General features: G+C 45.7%; 1 protein-coding gene across 5 annotated transcripts in view; it reads right to left on the bottom strand.

The window, feature by feature from the left end:
* LOC309446106 (uncharacterized protein) overlaps nt 1-17,866 on the bottom strand; it is a 164,179-nt gene that overhangs the window by 44,049 nt on the left and 102,264 nt on the right. The window contains exon 1 of one of the 5 annotated variants that reach the window (XM_082065527.1): nt 13,731-13,832. The exons of the other annotated variants lie outside the window; for them this stretch is intronic. The gene's annotated coding sequence lies outside the window, so the exon portion shown is untranslated. Of the gene's footprint in view, nt 1-13,730; nt 13,833-17,866 lie in introns of those variants that run through there. 5 annotated transcript variants of the gene reach the window in all.

Here is a 17,866-nt window from a genome sequence, read left to right as displayed (position 1 = left end):
GCCTTCATTAGAGGAATTCAGGTAATCTAGAAAGTTTATTAAAATCTCATCAAAACACAGGGTTGTGACAGTATCATGAGGTGACCCCCTGAAGCAGCCATAGACTGTTCTGCGTGGGCCATGGCCAAGCGCCCGGGCCGTGCGGCTCCCGGCACCCTGGCAGGAGCCAAACCCTGCACCGGGCCTGCGGTGCTCGGGGAGGGGCTTTGGTTCCATAGGACGGGAGCTGGGTCTTGCTGCCTTACATCAAACTTGTTTGGGAATATTTGCAGACTCATGGAAACAAAAGACAATGTCTCTTGACAAAACTTTTTAGTGTAATTCTGTGCAAGAACGCTTTTATTCCAGAATAAAGATGACCACACAAAGACTGACTCAAAACTGCCAGCCTGTAGAAACTGAAAGGCCCATTTTAAAGTTGAGGGCACTTATAAAATACGCATGTTTTTATTTTGCTTGTTGTTTCGTGTGTGTACATCCCCCAGAGCAAGCACCCAACCCCCAAATAAAGTCAGGGGGATCTCGAGGTACCAGTGACTGTTGCCTCACTTCAAGACAAGCACCCAAATTCAAATAAGGTCAGTTGGACCTCCAGGTGCTCAATGACTCCTTTCCAGGCAGCCATTAGAAATGAACTATCTTTGATGGGCTTTGAAAATTTTAGTCTAAGTGACTGTGACAGAGGATGAAGCTGAGGAATTCCTGTTCTCATAGACAAGTCCTCTCAGGAAAACTTGTTATCAATCGATAATCTATACCTATCTAGAGTAGCACATACAGGTCTGTATAGGAAGCCACGAACACATCACAAATTGTAACTTAGTAGAATCTGTGCATAACCAGCATGTTGAACTACACTAATAACTGTGTATAAAGAAATAAAGGGAGCAGCTCAGAGTGGGTGGGAAGCAGCAGCCAGCAGGCTGGCTGGGAGGAAGGGAGAAATAATAAGGCACCTATTTGCCAGGAAGGGCCAGCAGGTCACACACCTTCTGGTCAATTAGGTCTAAACCCAGAGGAACCACTGGTAAAATATCCATTGCTGCTGGCTTTGGTAAAAGCCAATTAGAGACACATTTATAAATATTATAAAACGTAATTTCTGGGGAATAAAAGTGTGGAGAACTTCAAAGAGTTGCCCAAAGAAGGATGGAACACGGTGTATTTTCAGGACTGGGACTCGCGGATCCCAGCGCCTCAGCGTGTGGACGTTCTTTGAGATTCAAGGGAGGAGAGCTAAAAACACTGGCCTCTGCTTGCAAAATTCAAGCCAGAATTGACATAATTTTTACTTGGTTACTTTCTATTTTACTTGTTTGCTTTCTCCCAGTCTAGTATTCAAGGGTTCAGTTTTAATTGTTTCTAGACAAACGCTTCACTAGGAGGCTTGTCTGACGGTGGGGGTGAGGGAGATGGAAACAAAGCCATGGTGTTACAATTCCACGGAGATCGCAGACCGAGTCAAAGCAACACGTGTGCGTGACCCTGAGAACCTCAGCACAGCTTCATGGGATTCTGCAAGTGGGAGGATTTTGTGCCAGGCTGCAAAGAAGCGGTGCCGGAGCTGGGAACAACAAGTGCCAGGCTGGCAAAGGCACAAACAGCCCTTTGGGAGGCACAGGGAGACTCCCCAGCGCTTCTCCAGGCCATGGTGCTGCACAACCAGCAGACCAAACTCATACCACGAGTTGGTGACAAAGCGGAAAAGAATCCAGAGTGCCAGCTCCCCGTCCTAAACACCACATGTAGTCCTGCCTTCTCCTCCAGGATAAAAGCATAAGGGATAATGTTCTAAGAGCTTTCAAGCAGCAGTGTGGATTTTGCTGTTAAAAGGAGGAAACATTATCAAAGGACCAGAAAATTCCACTAAGTAACACAACAGTTACTATTGCAAAACACTGGGGGATCTCTTCTGTGGTATAGAGTTATTCAGCAGCTCAGATTCACAGCAGTATTTCTTCGTCCTCCACAGTCGTAAATTCTTTTTCCTGTTTTGGATAAGTTCAGTAAGCTCAGCTCTTTTGGCTTCAGTGGGAGCCAGACCTTGCCTAAAATGTAATATTTTTATTGTCCTTTCCATAGCACATTTATGCTGTGTTTATCAGGTTCATGTCTTTTTTCATTAGAAGTTAATCACAATGCCATTAGCACTGCTTTAATGTCATGAGAATCACACTCTGTAGGGTGCATCCTATGACTGCCTCAAAAATCCATCCCTGTGGATATTTTGTCTCTGTGAAATAGTCTGGTTCCAACTATTCATCTTTGCCAAGAAGAACAATGTTAGCAATTATTCCTACAGTGGAAAATAAGTCAGAACAATCATTTGTTTTCTCGCAGTTGGTTGTACACATCCTTCATCAGAAGAAATATAGCTATGAATTAGAAAAAGTTCCTTTCACCTTCCCAGCCTCTTCAGTTTGTGCAGCATTCATGGTATGCCTATACATCAGATGAGCTATTTTACCTGGGAGGTAGGAAATGTTCCAAGTTCATACCTGCTCAAGATGTAATTCAGTTTTATGAAGGGGACTGGCATAACGCCTATCTACAAAAAATCTCCGGCATTATTATGTAGAGCATAGAACAGTTAACAGCGACCCAGGAAAAGAAATCAAGAATTTGAGGGCGGTTTTGAAGAGAGAAAAGATCTGTCATTAGTGAAAAGAAATGAGGTGAAATTACTGAAAGAACATTCCTGATCGTGCAATCAAGGAACTGTAGAACAAAACTCCAGGGCACAGAGGGATCTGTGAGTACTATGGTGGGGAGAAGGTACTACAGATACGTCTTCAGATAAGGGCATAGCAAAATTCAGTGTCTGAGCTCAGAAACCCAAACACGTTAAAAATACAATCAGTTCATGGTTGTGGATTGGGACACGAGTAGCTGCAGGACTTGGCTCTCAAAATCTGCTTAAACATGCAGCTCATAAGAGTAATTTGGATGTGCCATTACCTTGAAGGTATCAGAAGTCAGAGCGCACAGATGCTCAGGTTCTGCACACAGGTACCTTCTGTGCTCACAGCTGGGAAAATCTGGCCCTAAGGGTTTTTTGCATTGATTTTTGATTTTTTGCAGCCGTTTTTGCTTTGTCCCCGCGTGGCAGAGGTGTTGTCCGAGGTGCTGAGTCCTCCTCGGGTCACCGTGAAGGTGAAGGAAGCTGAAAATCACGTCCATGCCGCTGAAAATCACGTCACTGGCTTAATCATCAACACAGTCTTATTAGCAAGACTTGCATCTGGGATCCAATGAAATCTGAGATAGCAGCTGGAGCCCTAAGCAACCAGTAGTACCAGTTTTTCTAGAAAATTAATAAATGCAAATGTGAACAGTTCTAAATTCCCTTAATAAACAAGTCACCTGGAAAGACTTGTGGTTTTCATTAAAACAGAGAATATAAATAGAAAAGGAAATGGAAGTTCTGATACTTAATGTCCAATAAACCCCACAATGTGGCCAAGCTTTTGCAGGGATCTCTGGGTATGCAATGAGGTAATTAGCAAACTGTCGTTGTCATCTTCCAATCACTATAAAATACATTTAAATGCTTTCTAAGCATGCAGCCCATTAGTGAGGAAGGAAGCAAGTGGAGCTGATGGGCTGGATCCTGCACTAACCGAGGCAAAGCAAAGCAGACAAACAGGGTTAAACTGCACGGCGGGGACGGGATTCTGTCCTCAGGGAGTGAACGAGACTGGCAGGGACACACATCCCCAGGCGCCTGACCGACACAGTGAACCTCCGTACGTGTCCAGTGCCCATTCACACCCAATGATTTTGAGGCTAAGCAGAGGAATTCTAGATTCTTCAGTGTGTGAAACTGTGTTACACTGAATCCAGGTGTTTTTTCCATTCTTGCCGTACCCCCAGCACAGCAGCTGGCTGGCCTGTCACAGGTGGACCAAACCACAAGCAAAAGTTTCGTGTGAGTGCTGAAAAAACTGTGCTCCTCCTGAAGTCCTTGCTCTAGGGGATGAATGTGGATTCCCCTGGAAATGTGCCCAGATCTAAATGCGGGTATGGAAATGGGTGTTATTGCCTGCACTCTGTGTTTGTGTTCAAACTCTCCCTTGCCTGCAGTTTCCAGATTTTTCCTACTGGAACTACTGTGAGATTATAAATTTAAAGGATCTATCAAATAATTAGGTATCACCTTGATAATGAACTATGGATTGGACACAAGGCTCATAGGCTGAGAAAGCCTGAAAAATTATGCACCTGCCTCCAGAATAAAAGGAAAAAGGACATATAAGGAGAAGAAAACTACTGTACCACGGGTATAATGTCTTAGCAAAACTAACTCATAGTGTAGATTGCATCCTTAATCTGGACAAAGAATAAGATCTTCCCAGCTTCTGCAGTGGCCTAGACTTGTGTCACCTGCTCCATTCCCCGCCAGTCTCTCAGGAAGCAGCTGGAACGTGCAGCCGCGGTGCCCAGTGGAGAAGCCACCAAGCGCTACCGGCCGGGCCTGCCAGAGCCCACTGGTGACGCTGCTCCGCACTACTGTGTGGCCTGCAGTCAAAACGACCCATCCGACCTCCATCAAAATTAACTGAGTGGCCCTGTTTGAAGCATCCTGCGTCTTCCTGGAGCTGTGCATTGGAAGGGACTCTCTGAGTCATCCTCCTGCTCTGCATATCCCTTCGCATCTTGGCAGGAACAGTCAGGAGCCATCGGAGCCAGCTAGCAAAGCCTCATGTTTGTGCTCTCCCATGCAAATATCTCTTCTCCCTATATATTAGTTACTGTGTGTGGGTTTTCTCTCTCACTCTCTCTTGCCATATGTGTGGGAGTTGATGGCATCAACTTTATGAAATCTCAACACATGCCAAGAACAGCTGGAGCAGTTGAAACAAGTTCTGGGTGAGGTGAGTTTCATGGGCAGGGACAGAAATGAGCACAGGTCCGGTGGCTGCTCGCCAGCCTGAGTCTCTCATGGAGCGCGGGGCTCTGCTTGCTCCCCGAGCAGAGTCCCCACGGAAAAAAGGATCTGATTTCATTTAGATAATGACAATAGCAGAGACAGATGAATTAGAAGAATCTGTTCGCCAGAACAGACCATCTCTGCACCTCTTCCATGACTGGTTCTTTATGTAAATATAACAATTTCATCATGAGTCTGAGGTAATTAGTAACCTTAGCCAGCATGTAGTACTCTTAATCTTCAAAACACTTTACTAACATTAATAACCAATCACCACAACACTCTTAATCAATGGGTAAACTGAGGCACAAGGATTTAAAGTATCACAGCCCACCCGTGGCAGCTCTCCCGAGTCCCAGGCTGCTGCTCAGGTGTCGCAGTGCGCGGCCGAGCCACCCGATATGCTTTGTGATAAGAGGGAACAAACCAAGAGGGCATTCCAGGATGAATGGGATACAGCTCCCTCCAGACTGCGCACAGAGCAGAACCTGCTGATCAATGCCTGCTCCCTCCAGGTCTCTGTGTTCTCAAACCCAGGACGTCTGTCCTCCCCTGGGAACACCTACACGCTTCTGTCCATCTTTCTGCGTGTTCCCTGCAGGCGTCCAACAGCATTCCTGATGTGACAGATACACTCTGGCCTGAGCCTCAGCTATGACTCAGGTCCTTGCATCTTCTTTTCTGGGTAATTTTAGAATATAAATAGCCAATGATACATCTGATGAATTTTAGTGTTATCAATTGTTTAATAACTAGCATTTATTCCTGAAGCAATTTACTCATCTACCTCAGAAGAATTTCCACCTTTTGCCTTAATCTCTTATATTTGAGTCTGGTTCAAAATTTGGTCTTAAGTGATTAATTTTCCATAACCAAGACTTGTTTAGGCTAGTAAACACAGCTTGTAACTTATCAGTTTTTGCCATTAGTTCTACCTGGACATTTCCACTGGGTCACACATTATTGCTTAGGTTTGTCATTCCCAGACAAACCTGGGGAGAATTGTGAAAGAACTGACCTCCCTGCCCGGCTCGGAAAACGAAACTTCAACACAGCCTACTAAATGCTGAAATCTGCACGGTACACCTGAAACAGAAGTTTGCTTTTCTTGAGGCTTCACCAGAGAGATCTGTCAAATGTGGCAGGCTGTCATTAAAAACAATTAGCCTAATCAAAAATCCCTTTTCTCTTATTTCTGCCTAGTCAGGTGAATATTAAATAATGGATTTTCGGGGGGGGAGGAGAGGGGAAATCAGCATCTATGTGCATTCAAACACATGTATGAAGGGACAAGTACATATTTGCCTTCCTATACCTAAAGTATGCATGTAATTACTATGACTGCACAGGGAGTCATGAGACTTGTATAGATGACTGGCCGCCTGCATGTCATTCGAGTGCTTGTCTCAATAGTGACAGAGCTTGTGCACGCAACCCCAGCATCCAGACGCATGGAAAAACACATTTTTCTGGCAAAGCGGACTGGTGAGAGTTGCAGGTCTCCTAACCTCATGCTCCTCAAGAGTTCTCGTACCTGTTAGGACAACGCTTCTCATTGAACATGTAGATTTTTGTACCTGTTTGATTGAAACTGGTTGCTTGTGATGTCTTAACTCCCAGCATCACCACCACAAGTACAGGTACAACTCTCTCCTCATCACTCCCAAACCTCTTTCTTGTTTTCCAGAAGTGGAGGAGGCAAAGAAAAACCGTAGTTCCTTTGAGGTGGGAGCTCACCCCAAGGGCGAGGAGAGGGAAGCTGACCTCCAGTGCATTTACTGATCGTATTTATTTTTAAAGGCACTCAGCCATAAGCCTCAGCCTATGGCTCTGCTTCCTGCAGGCACACCCTGCTTGTGGCTGTGAAGGTACTCACTAAGCACCAGTAACACCCTGCATTTATATAGGGCTTTTCATCTTCAAAGCACTTCCCGAACATCGTTTAATTAATGAATCCTCACAGCCCTCTGTAAGGTATGCGCAGTTATTACCCCCACATTTTACAAGTGAGGAAAACTGAGGCAGCGATTAGCTGAGGCAACACTGTGGGAATTGGGATAAGAGCTCAGGAGAGCTCAGGAGGGCCTGGACCCCCGTCCCACACGGTTGCCAGGCTTCCTCGACGGGGAATGCACGTGGTGCCTCAGCTCAGCACAGCATCTGGAACGTGATCAGCGCTGACCCTTCTGTGCATCAGCAACACCTTTTCCTTCCAGGTTCACGTGGGCTTTGTGTGGACATCTGGGAAATAAAATCTTTTCCATCTTTCAGTATCAACTCCAGACGGTGCTGTCCTCCAGACAGGAGACCCAAAGGAAGGACTGAGGCTTCAGAGGAGGACGGCTTCTATTGCCTATAGCACCACCTAACACAGTCAGTTTTAGTGCCTTCACAGGATTTTTAAATGACACAGAAAGGAGACTTTCGCCCAGAGATCTCAGAGTGCTCCATGGCCAAAGGAGAGTGTTGCAATCCCAAGTCACAGCATGGCTCTGCGCAGACTGTCAGACCCACTCGGGCTTGGCCCTGGCTGGAGACCTGATGATTCACGACCCTCAGCCCACATCCATGAAAGTTCATCGAGTTTCACTCACATCCTCCTCAGTCACTGCGGGTTCCTCCCTCGAGGAGCCGCAGGGTATCCCGGTTCCCGGCTGACAGCAGGACAGGAGCAGACTTCCTGGCCGTGGTGGTAGCCAGCAGGGTGAGAGAGGGCACCGGTGGTGAGGGTTAAACCTGCATGGTTCAGTCTTGTCAAACTTGAACATCCGAGAGAACCTGCAGGGCTTGGTTCCTTTCCAGCCCTCCAGGGCTCTCACAGCCCTAATTATTATTGTTGTTGTTGTTATTATAACAAAACATTCATATACTGCCATAAAATACAAACTAGATAATACACGTTCCTTGCTTGAAGAGCTCAGGATTTAAACAGGCTGGACATTCTGAACTGGATCCCTCAGGAGGGACGGGGAAGGCGCAGCCCTTTTGGAGCAATTTCCCCTCTCGGTTCCTTGCATTGCGGCTGGGCACTGCGAAGGGACACGGGAGGTGACACCAGGCAGCTGAGCAGGCAGCACCAGAGATACAGCATGTTCCTCCAGCTGTGCCCCTGTGTCTGTTCTGCTGGGAACAGCAGCTGCGGGAGGAAGCTCCGTGGCTGGCAGGGGCTGGAGGGGACGGGATTCACTGGGGGTGCTCTGCTCACACCAGCGGCAGCTCAGAGCTGGGACCTGCCGCTCGCAGAGCAATGCCAGCCCGCTGCTCTGGCGGTGCAGCAGCTCCAGCTCCTGCGAGTTCTCAGAGCTGCTATCAGGGAATTGCTGTCAACCAGCTGATCAGCAACGCTGCCTCTGTCTGAGCCAGACGCTGCGATAGCACCTGCAGAAATGCAGCAGGAGCTGCTCCGTCCTGCTCCTGTACAAGACACCCATCCCACAGGAGCTATTTCAAACGCGCTCTTCAACTAAACCGAGGTGGTGGAATCGTAGCGCTCAACAGAGAACAGGAGCGTGGTAGCGCACAGTGGGCTGCCGCCTTTGCACAGCCGACTGGGGAGAAGCACTGGGGAATCTGTGGTTTGTAAATGCTCTTCTGGCTGAGACTGAAGCTTCTCCCGCCTGTGAGGTCCCTTCTGTTCCCTCCTCACAGTGTTTCCCAGTCTAATCTGAAATGCCACGAGATACTGAGCCAAGGGAGAAGTGGAAAATGTCGCAATTCCTAGGCTGCACTTTGAAATGAAATAGTAATACTTGTAATTAATAATAATCTCTAATGAAAAAAAAAAATCCCTGCTTATTCCAACATAGACACTTCAGGTAGCACCAGGGCGTCAGGCAGGCTTATTCAGCCTCTGGACAGACTCACCCACAAGGCCCAGCATCAACACGCCCTGTGTACACCCAGCAGCATTTTGAACAACAACTGCACCAAAACAAAACAAAGACAAGGAGCACTTCAGGTCTTTCGTGTCTCTACGCACAAGAGAGGGATCCCTGGCCAGTTTTCACCAGCTGAAGGCTCTGAGCCAGAAACTGTCCCTGCATCTATATGCATAACTCATAAAACAAACCAAACCAAAACAACCCCAGCATAATACGTTTAAAACGAAGGAAACAGTGGTCAGAAGTGGTGCTATTTCCATTCCCTCCAGTGCTCCGTGTCCCAATGTTCTAATGTTCCCTGACCATTTTGTGACAAATATATTGAGCATACACTGTCAAAGTTTTTGGGTGCTGACCTATCTTAGACCTAGCATAAAACCAAGAAAACATTAAAAATACAAGCACACCTACTATGTTATTGTGGGATATAATGTTAATTTTCTGATGATTATTGAAGTCCATAGCAACTTGCATCACAGAACTTAAAAGGTAATGGGGAAACCTCACTGGACACCCAGCATAAAGGTTCACATCACCCGCTGCCTGCCCCTAAACCACAACACTGCTGCTACTTCTTCCCATTCCTTCTGCAGGCTGCTGGTCTAGTCCCAGCCAGGCCCTGCACCATCCCTGGGGGAATTTGTTCACACACGCACATACGCTGCTGACAGTCTCCATCTCTCCCCAGCTGATCAGCCTCTCGGCGCCCGTGGCTCCCAGCCCGCGTGTTCTCCCAGCTGGCTCACTGGCCACACCAGTGCCCCCCGGCCTTTCTGCCCATGCCCTCCTTCCTCTGCCCCTGCCACCCTGCTCTGCCCATTTCTGGGCCGTCGCCAACAGAACAGCAAAGCATTTCTTGTTTTCCCATCTGCAGAAGGTGATCCAGACAAAACGTGTGATTTCTAAGCTACCTCCTCTTGTTTGATGCTTCCTGCCCTAGCAATAGTTGTCAATCAAGCAGAGCTTAATCTTAACTCAGGCATTAACTTGAACACAATTAATTCTTGGCAGCAGGCAGAAAATGCTATGAGCCCCATATCTCCTGATGGCGATAAGGCTGACTGTCAGGACAGGCTCTGCATTCACTCCTTGACTTTAGCAAGAGTTAGATCAAGCCCATACAGACTAATAAAACAACGTTGTTGGCATTAGCAAGTGCAACTCTAATAAAAGAGTCAATTGATTTCTTGTCTCACTGTGCCAACCAGGACTTGCCTTGATTTACAGAGGTGGCTGGGATTTTCCTGTTAGTTTTCACGATATCCATTCAAATTACAACTGGGACAGATAAAAAGCACAAATTTGAGACACGCGGCCTAACCCTAAGGGAAGGTGTTTGTCAGACTGCGGCATTAACAACAACCCTGTGGCCAGACGTGCCAGATGGTCACCGGTGTGACCTGCTGCCACCTGGGCCAGCCTAACCTCGCCTGCCTTCCTCTGCCTTGCTCCCGCTGCCTCCTCGCACCTTCCGCATGGCATTTTCAGTCCTGTGTTATCTCATTCCACGTACGGAGCTGACTTGTGTGGCTCAAATGAAACCTCGTTACCTTTGCTGGGGTTCACAGTGATTCAGGTTATGAGATGAGGTGGCCCGGGACAGACTGTCACCAGTTCAAGTTCAACCCAGGTTATCTTCATCTCCAGGTTGAGGAGCCAGCTGGGCCATCCGTCTTGCACCACTTGCAAGCCTGACACTCACTGTCCCACCCCTCTTCCTTCATTTTTCTGGCTATTTTTCTGTTGTTACCCTTATCAAGGGAAGAACTTAACCAACCTGGCATACCCATCTGATGTACGTAGCAGATTGCGGTGTGATTCAGTAGAGAACTCTTGCTCTGTTTTCACATATAAACACAGCCAGTGGACAAGAAGACAGCGAAAAGGGTACATGGTGCATCACGGGGATTGCAAAACCCTGCGGAGTCAACAGATTGAAAGGTCCCTCACCGAACAGGTCCCCATTCCCCACTGAAATGCCCTGTTCCTTTTTTGATTTGAACAGCCTCAAGTTTGCAAAACATCTGAGATACATTAGGTTGTGCACAGGAATAGCCATATTGCCAAAACTCCTGCAAAGTCATATTCTATTAGCAATATTCTGGCAGCCATCCTGAAGGAGGCTTCTTAGGAGTTATCCATTCACAAAGCAACACATTTGATGACTGGCGTAAATTACACCACTAATTAAGCTGGGCAAATATTTTGAAAGTGATCCATAGGCAAAAACATATTCATATTACCATCCAAAGAAGAGCATTATACACAGATATATCTGACCCATGGGATGAAATAGCAAAATCTACCTAAGTGCTAAAATGATGATATTCAAGATGAATTCTTATAGTTCACCAGAATTATAACTTTTGGTAGAATGCTTGGTCAGACGCCATCTCTTCCCACAGAAAACCAGGAAGAAGTTTGTTCTGCCCTATGTTGAATGGAATAAATGCATAACATTTCATTTGGTTTGTCCTGCAAACATGCCCCAAGTTTGCCCTGGTTTATAGTGCCTTTCTGGATCTCCTGGGGGGTCAGGTGCTTGGTGCATTGTACAGCACATTGTGCAAGGTGTTGCCTACCTATAGTTTGCATATTGTTACAAATATGTTTTTCAGCTGACTGAAAAAAAAACATTGATAAGAGTCTTACTGATAAAAAACCTTTAGAATGTACATGGAGCGAAATGTCTTGTTAAGATTTTACTGCGAATAGTCTTGATGACATTTATCCTAAAAGCTCTGTCTTGCTAAGATTCATGTGGATAAAATCCACACGTTCAGTTTCTGAATTAATTTTGACAAGGTCCAAATGAAGTATGTGCTTGCAATGAAACCGTCAAGTGCTTGGCTCACAGTAAGTACAGTTCTGCAAGCAGCAGTATGGCTTTTGCAGGTAGTTACTTCACTTCTGCTGATACAACCGAAGTAAAAATTAACTTACGAAAAAGCTGTTAGGATTAGTCAGTGTTTTCTTTGGCAGAGCAACGCAGGACTGGCCTCAAAAATTAACTTGTTTGTGAAATTCCAAATATATGCAAATAAGTAATTTATCTTATTCAATAAAATAATTAATTTATGAACACTTACGTGATCACAAAGATGTATGGGAGACAGTTAATTCTCAAAAATCGTCTTTATATCTAACACATCGTATCTTATTTCCATGTGTGAGCCAGATGTATGTGACACATCACATTAAATAGCTCCTCTGAATAAAGAAACACCGAAGGAAATCCTGTACTCATTTCATTAAAAGATACCCTCCACGTCTCTCAGAAAAATCCCTGTTACTTCCATAGCTCTTCCACACTGAAGTAGTATCACAAACAGCTTTCTGTACTCAATCAAGGGTTAACACTTAACACCAGGAACACAAATACAGTCTAACAGACTAACACCTTCATAGGTCTATTGCACTTCTGCAGACAGAGCAAAGTTTAAATGCAGTATTCCAATATTATACGATGTGTGCCCAAGAATGTATTGTAAACAAGCATTTAGAACAGGTTCTGTCAGTGGTAACCGTCCCCCTGAACTGAACTCAAGGTGGAAGTGCTGGGACAGCTGTACTTGAACTTCCATCTCTTGAGGAACGAGCCCCCCTGGGTTACATATCACACACCTTTTATTGCCTCCTCAAGAACTGAACTGTGGAGCAGCACAAGGAACCAGTGTTGAGATCTCATGTCCTATTTGCACCTGGGAATGTATGTATGGCTGGACGTTCACGAACAGCTAATGCGGCAGAGCAGCCCAACGTGGTCATACTTTTACTACTGAATTGCTCTGAGATCTTGTTCATCTTTCAGTATCTCATTTGGTCCTTCTGTAGCTTGGGGAATAACACTTACCTGCACCACTGAAGCACTGAGGTCTGTAACAATAACTATGAACTGTTTGATAAGAGATGCTACTGAAAGACAAAGGTGTATTATTGCAAAATGTTGTGGGTTGGCAACTTAGCCAGTGGCACTGTACTGCATCCAGAGCCCATTTGGCTCCTCACAATGAAATGAGAGTGGGGGGAGAGGAAATCAGGTCAGAGTTTTTGGCAGCCCCATCCAAGGTAAGCACAATCCAGCTGATTCATTATGTGCTGCAATCCTTGCTGGCAAAGACTCCGAAGTCAAGTAGCCTCGGGCCCTTTTGCAACTCAACCCCCGTGTGTGGGAGTTGATGCCGTACATTAGGGAGGGTGTCACTGGTGGATTAACTTCAGAGGGTGAGGGCTGGCTAAAGGATGCAAAGAACTTCACACAAGCGTGCAATATCAGCATGGTGTGCTCCCTGCTGAGCAGCCCCTCTAAAAATGTTCCTACCTCCAACAAGACAAGGAGAAAACCTTTTGAGGAGACCCTTCTGATGACTAACGCCATCTCTGTTTCATGAATCATTGGCACTGGGATGTCCTTGTGGCATAATCAGAGCTCTAGTTATTATACTCATTGATGATAAAACAAGTAAATCTTAATGAGTTGTGGGAAAGGAGACAATAGGGCCCTCTGCCAGGTCTCATTTACCTTGACAACACGCCTACAGCCCAAGTACAAAGATCACTATTGTTTATCCCGGTATTTGTGAAGGGGCCAGACATTTCTTCTCATTTCACCCCATCTGATGGTACTCTCTTTATCTCTGCCTTAGCATTTCCAAGGTACCTATCACTGTGGTATCTCAGCACCTCAGCTTTAGTCCAAGGTTAAATTTATGTTAAATAAACCACTAGGACAGCCTTTGAAGGTGAGAAACTGATATACAGTTAAATAGTGGTAAATCATTCAATTTACATAGTGCCTCTTCTTTGACTAAAAGGACAAGCAAAGACTTTGTTGTTCATACTGTAAACACATGCTGTGTATGATTCAGACACTAAGTAACCGGGTCTGTTAGCTCACTAACACAGCTAAGCCAGCCTACCGTGCCAGTAACACATGCCCAGCGTGAGCTCAGCTTCTGTCCCAGCCGGGCTGTATTTACACCAGGGACTCTTGTCAGCCCAGCTCTCTTGGTCAGGGTTACAACTCATCACACTCCAGACCAGAAAAGCTACAGCAGCAGGATTATATAGAAAAGAAAACAGATTTAACAAAAACGAACCTATTCCGCCCAGCAACCTGTCCCCTGTGGGTAGTCCCAGAGCAGCTGAGCTCTGCAGCCCCTGCCCTGCTGCTGCTGGCTGCTCTTCCAAGCCAAAGCCCAGCTGTGAACGGGCCAGGAAAGCTTTCACCTGGTGCATGCTTTATCTGCATCTACAGCCGCTTGGGGATTGTCAACGACAAAGGATTGTTTTGGGGAGGTGCTTAAGAAAGGCTCCTCAGCCGCCAGCTGGATCAGGAGAGCAGCCCCTGGACAGTCGGTGCCAGCAGCCAGGCGCTCGCTGGGCAGGACCCTCGCTCCTCCTCGTCCCACAATCACCGGGCTGCTACTTCCAATGGCACGGGTGGCTTCTATGGGTTTTGTGCAGAAAGCATAAAAAGATATGAGTTTCAGCTCAGCGTGAACACAGGAACATTCTTGAATTTCTGAGAAGTTTGTCAGGATGGCAAAACACTTCCCACTGAGATCTGGAGATAAGCGCAGATTTCAAGCAAGAAACAAAAGACAGACCCTGACATTTAGATCTCAGAGTGAGATCCTTGGGACAGCAAAAAGAGAAAAACATCTTTCTATTTGTGCTGTAACTAAATCAGATCAGTTGCAGATTTATAATGCTGAGTTGGGAGAGCATTAAAAATAGTCTTTTTTTCCCCTCCATACTGCCAGACACAGGGAATTGCTGCTAAATTCGGGACTGTCTACTGTTTTCCTCTTTTAAACAATTTCTTCTGTTCTCACATGTTCTCGCCCTGTTGGCTTCTTCTGCTCCTGTCAGCTGGAGTGCTGCTCCGTGACTCACCGTGCAGAGAGCAGAACAACAAACCTTTCCTGGGGACAGGGACAGGGCCACCCCCGAGGCACGGCTGGGGCTGCGGGGCGCACGCCTGGGGCTCCAGCTCATACTGTCCCCCTCCAGTGACTTGAAGTTCTCAATGCGATGTTTCCACTGTTCCGATGTTTAGAGGCAAGTGGCGAGCAGTGAAGAGTGACAAAGCGAGGCATGCACAGTAAAACCGTGGCGATAATCACAGAGCGATGGTCTCAGTAGGACATACAGAACTCTGTCTTGGTGGGGGAGGTTGCATAATCAAGCAGATGCTCTTCCATCACATGGGAACTGAACGGTCTAACACGGGAGGGGGGCCCAGCCCTGCCATTTCCTTCCTCTTTCCCTTAAGAAGTCCATCACTAGCCCACACTGCTTAAGGTCATTCCATAGATGGGAGGACTTTCTTTCTGCTTTATCTTTGTGTAAAGAATAATCTCAACTGTGTTCTTTTCACATATCGAAAACAATTATTTACAGATAGAAGACACTCAAGATGAAACAGTTTAGCAGAAGAAGGTCTGAATAAAAGGAACGAGATGGACCCAAATACATATTGACCCTGTTTGCTGACATCTTATAGAAGCAATACCCTGAATTCTCTTTTCACTTGCATTGAAGTGAATCAAGCAGCTCAGATAAGATTACATGGCTGCAGAGCTTTCCTAAGTGACAGGAGAATTCAGATCCATTGTGTAAGCCAGAAAAATAATTTTAGTCCTCTCCCATGGAGCAAAATGACTTTCTGGCTCCTGTCTCACTCCTTTCAGCCACAGGCAGCAAATGAACACACACAGTTTAACCCATAGTAAGCTTTCAACCCTCTAAAAGCTTCCTTACTCACTCATTACTGACACGGGATTCCCTTTGAAATCAGTCACCAGAAGCTGGTGAGTTCTACCTTTGCAAGAGATGAGTAATTACTAATAATGATGCTTCCCCACCTCATCTCTTTCAATACGCTGAAGGGATAGAAGCAATTCCTACATGAATTCCCCCCTAGGTTACTGATTTGCTACAGATCTTCAGTTTGACCTGCAGGGTGAAGAAAAGCTGCAGTTTCATCCATAATCCCATCTGCTTTCTGCCAGCTTCTGCCAGGTAGACGTAATACAGAGTTGTGTGGACACTCATGCTGTCACACAGTGGTTTTTACCTTCTGGAAGAAAAGCACCATGAGTTCAAACATTTTGAGGACCTTGTTCAGCTTTCCAAGAAGTTGCTGAGCCCTTGGAGAATCCAGCCATTAGCATCCCTGAAAGAGCGGCAAGGCACTGGTCACTTTGCACCCAGTTACAATTACAAAAGTCTCAGAATGAGAAAGGGGCTGCTTCGAACATGTGGCAAGTGTCAAACACTGGAAATCTGGATCTGGCCAGTTTTTAAATTGGAATTATCGGTACTTAAGTCCACCTGTCAGCTGGGGGAGAGCCACAGAGCATTAGCAACAACAAGGCTTTTCTGGTCAAAGCAAAAAATGTCCTGACTAAGCCAGAGTAAAAGAGCAGCAAAGAACATGAGGATCCTGAAAATCACCATGAGCTAGTGAAACCATGCAAACAGCTCCAATAACTCCCAGGGGATGCAGCAAAGATCAGGACAGATCTAGGTCGTTTCTGCTAATGGACGACCCAGACTTGGGCAGGACTGAATCATATCAGAGGTGATCGGATCATTCAGTGCGATGCTGTTTGCTCCACAGGGACAGACGAGCATATGATGAAGTTCAAAACTCATCACTGCTTTCCAGGGAAAAGGTCAATGTCTGACCAGGCAATGGGGTTGGAATTCAATTCTAGGATCGAGGCATATCCTACAGAAGGTTTAGCTGCTTGTGTCCACAGATTGAAGCTTCATTCCTGAAGTCTTCTCATGCCAAATACATTCACCAGACTACGTACAAATCCTGAGTTGAGCGCTTGCCAATTTGTGTGTGCAGCTGTAGATACATAGTGTGTAATTGCATTTGCCATCAGGGTAATTGTGCATGCAAAATTGTGCAATAAGTATTTTGTACACAAAGTCATGCTTTTAACTTTTTTTTTTTTTTCCAAAATCACTCACTGAGCAAATACTCAGTTAAAACAGCTAAAATTATTAAACACTATTTTGACTTGCTTTAATTATAAAGTCATAGGTGAACTGCAATACTGTGCACTTCACTGACACAAAGGAGAGACACACTGCATCCCTGCTATGTCATTAGGATCTGTTTGTACAGTTTTTTTAATTTGCCTGCAGAAAGATGGATTCCTTAGACAGAAACTAATTTGTCTGGAATCTAAAGCCAATTAAACACTGATCATAGTTATGCAGTCCTTGACAATTAACTTGCTATTTTTGAGGACTTATTTAATGTTACAGTTGGAGAAACCGAATAAGAAACTCTTCTGACAGAGAAATCACAGCTATTTCACAAAAAGTCCAAACCTATCTAGATCTACACCCAGAAACAAAATACAGCACAACACGGACTGATTCAGCAGATCAAATGAATGTCAATGAATTTCTCCAAGAGAAGAATTCCCAGCTCCAATAAGAAACTGCCAGACTGGACGGGGGTGTCATTACATCGCAAACCTGGACTCTCGGCGTGAGCTCCGTTATCTGATGCTATAAGCGTAACTACAAAGCAGGTGAGCGCAAATTGTGTAAACTGTTACCTGCACTGGCCCCAGCGGATGCCCCTGCTAAAAGCAAACACTGCCAGGAAACAATATACCACGGCCCTGCGTCTGTGAACAGGAGCTACCACCGGGTACCCACAACAAGGCAGCGTCATCATGCAGGAGCAACCAGCACCACGAAATGCAACACTGCTGAGCTCAGCACCTATTAGATGTGGCCAGGACATCGTAACTGCATACTGCAGTACACAGCATAGCGCAGATAACAATCAGGATATTATTCCATAAATACACGTACATCTATATACGCTTACCTCTATAAACACATACATCTACATACACACAGTATTGGCTGAAGGGAAGACCAATTTTGCTAAGCACAGAGAAGTGTTTTTCTTCGAAAATTAAATGTTGTAATATAAGATTCTTAGAGCAGTTAAAACAATCAGATACCTAAAAGGGGAAATGTCAACAAAAGGGGGAAAAAAATGTAAGTATCCCAG

Source organism: Streptopelia decaocto (assembly GCF_964273445.1).
Source record: "Streptopelia decaocto genome assembly, chromosome: 14".
Taxonomy (NCBI): Eukaryota; Metazoa; Chordata; class Aves; order Columbiformes; family Columbidae; genus Streptopelia; species Streptopelia decaocto.
The sequence above is the reverse complement of the archived record's forward strand: the minus strand, read 5'-3'. Positions and strand labels throughout refer to the sequence as shown.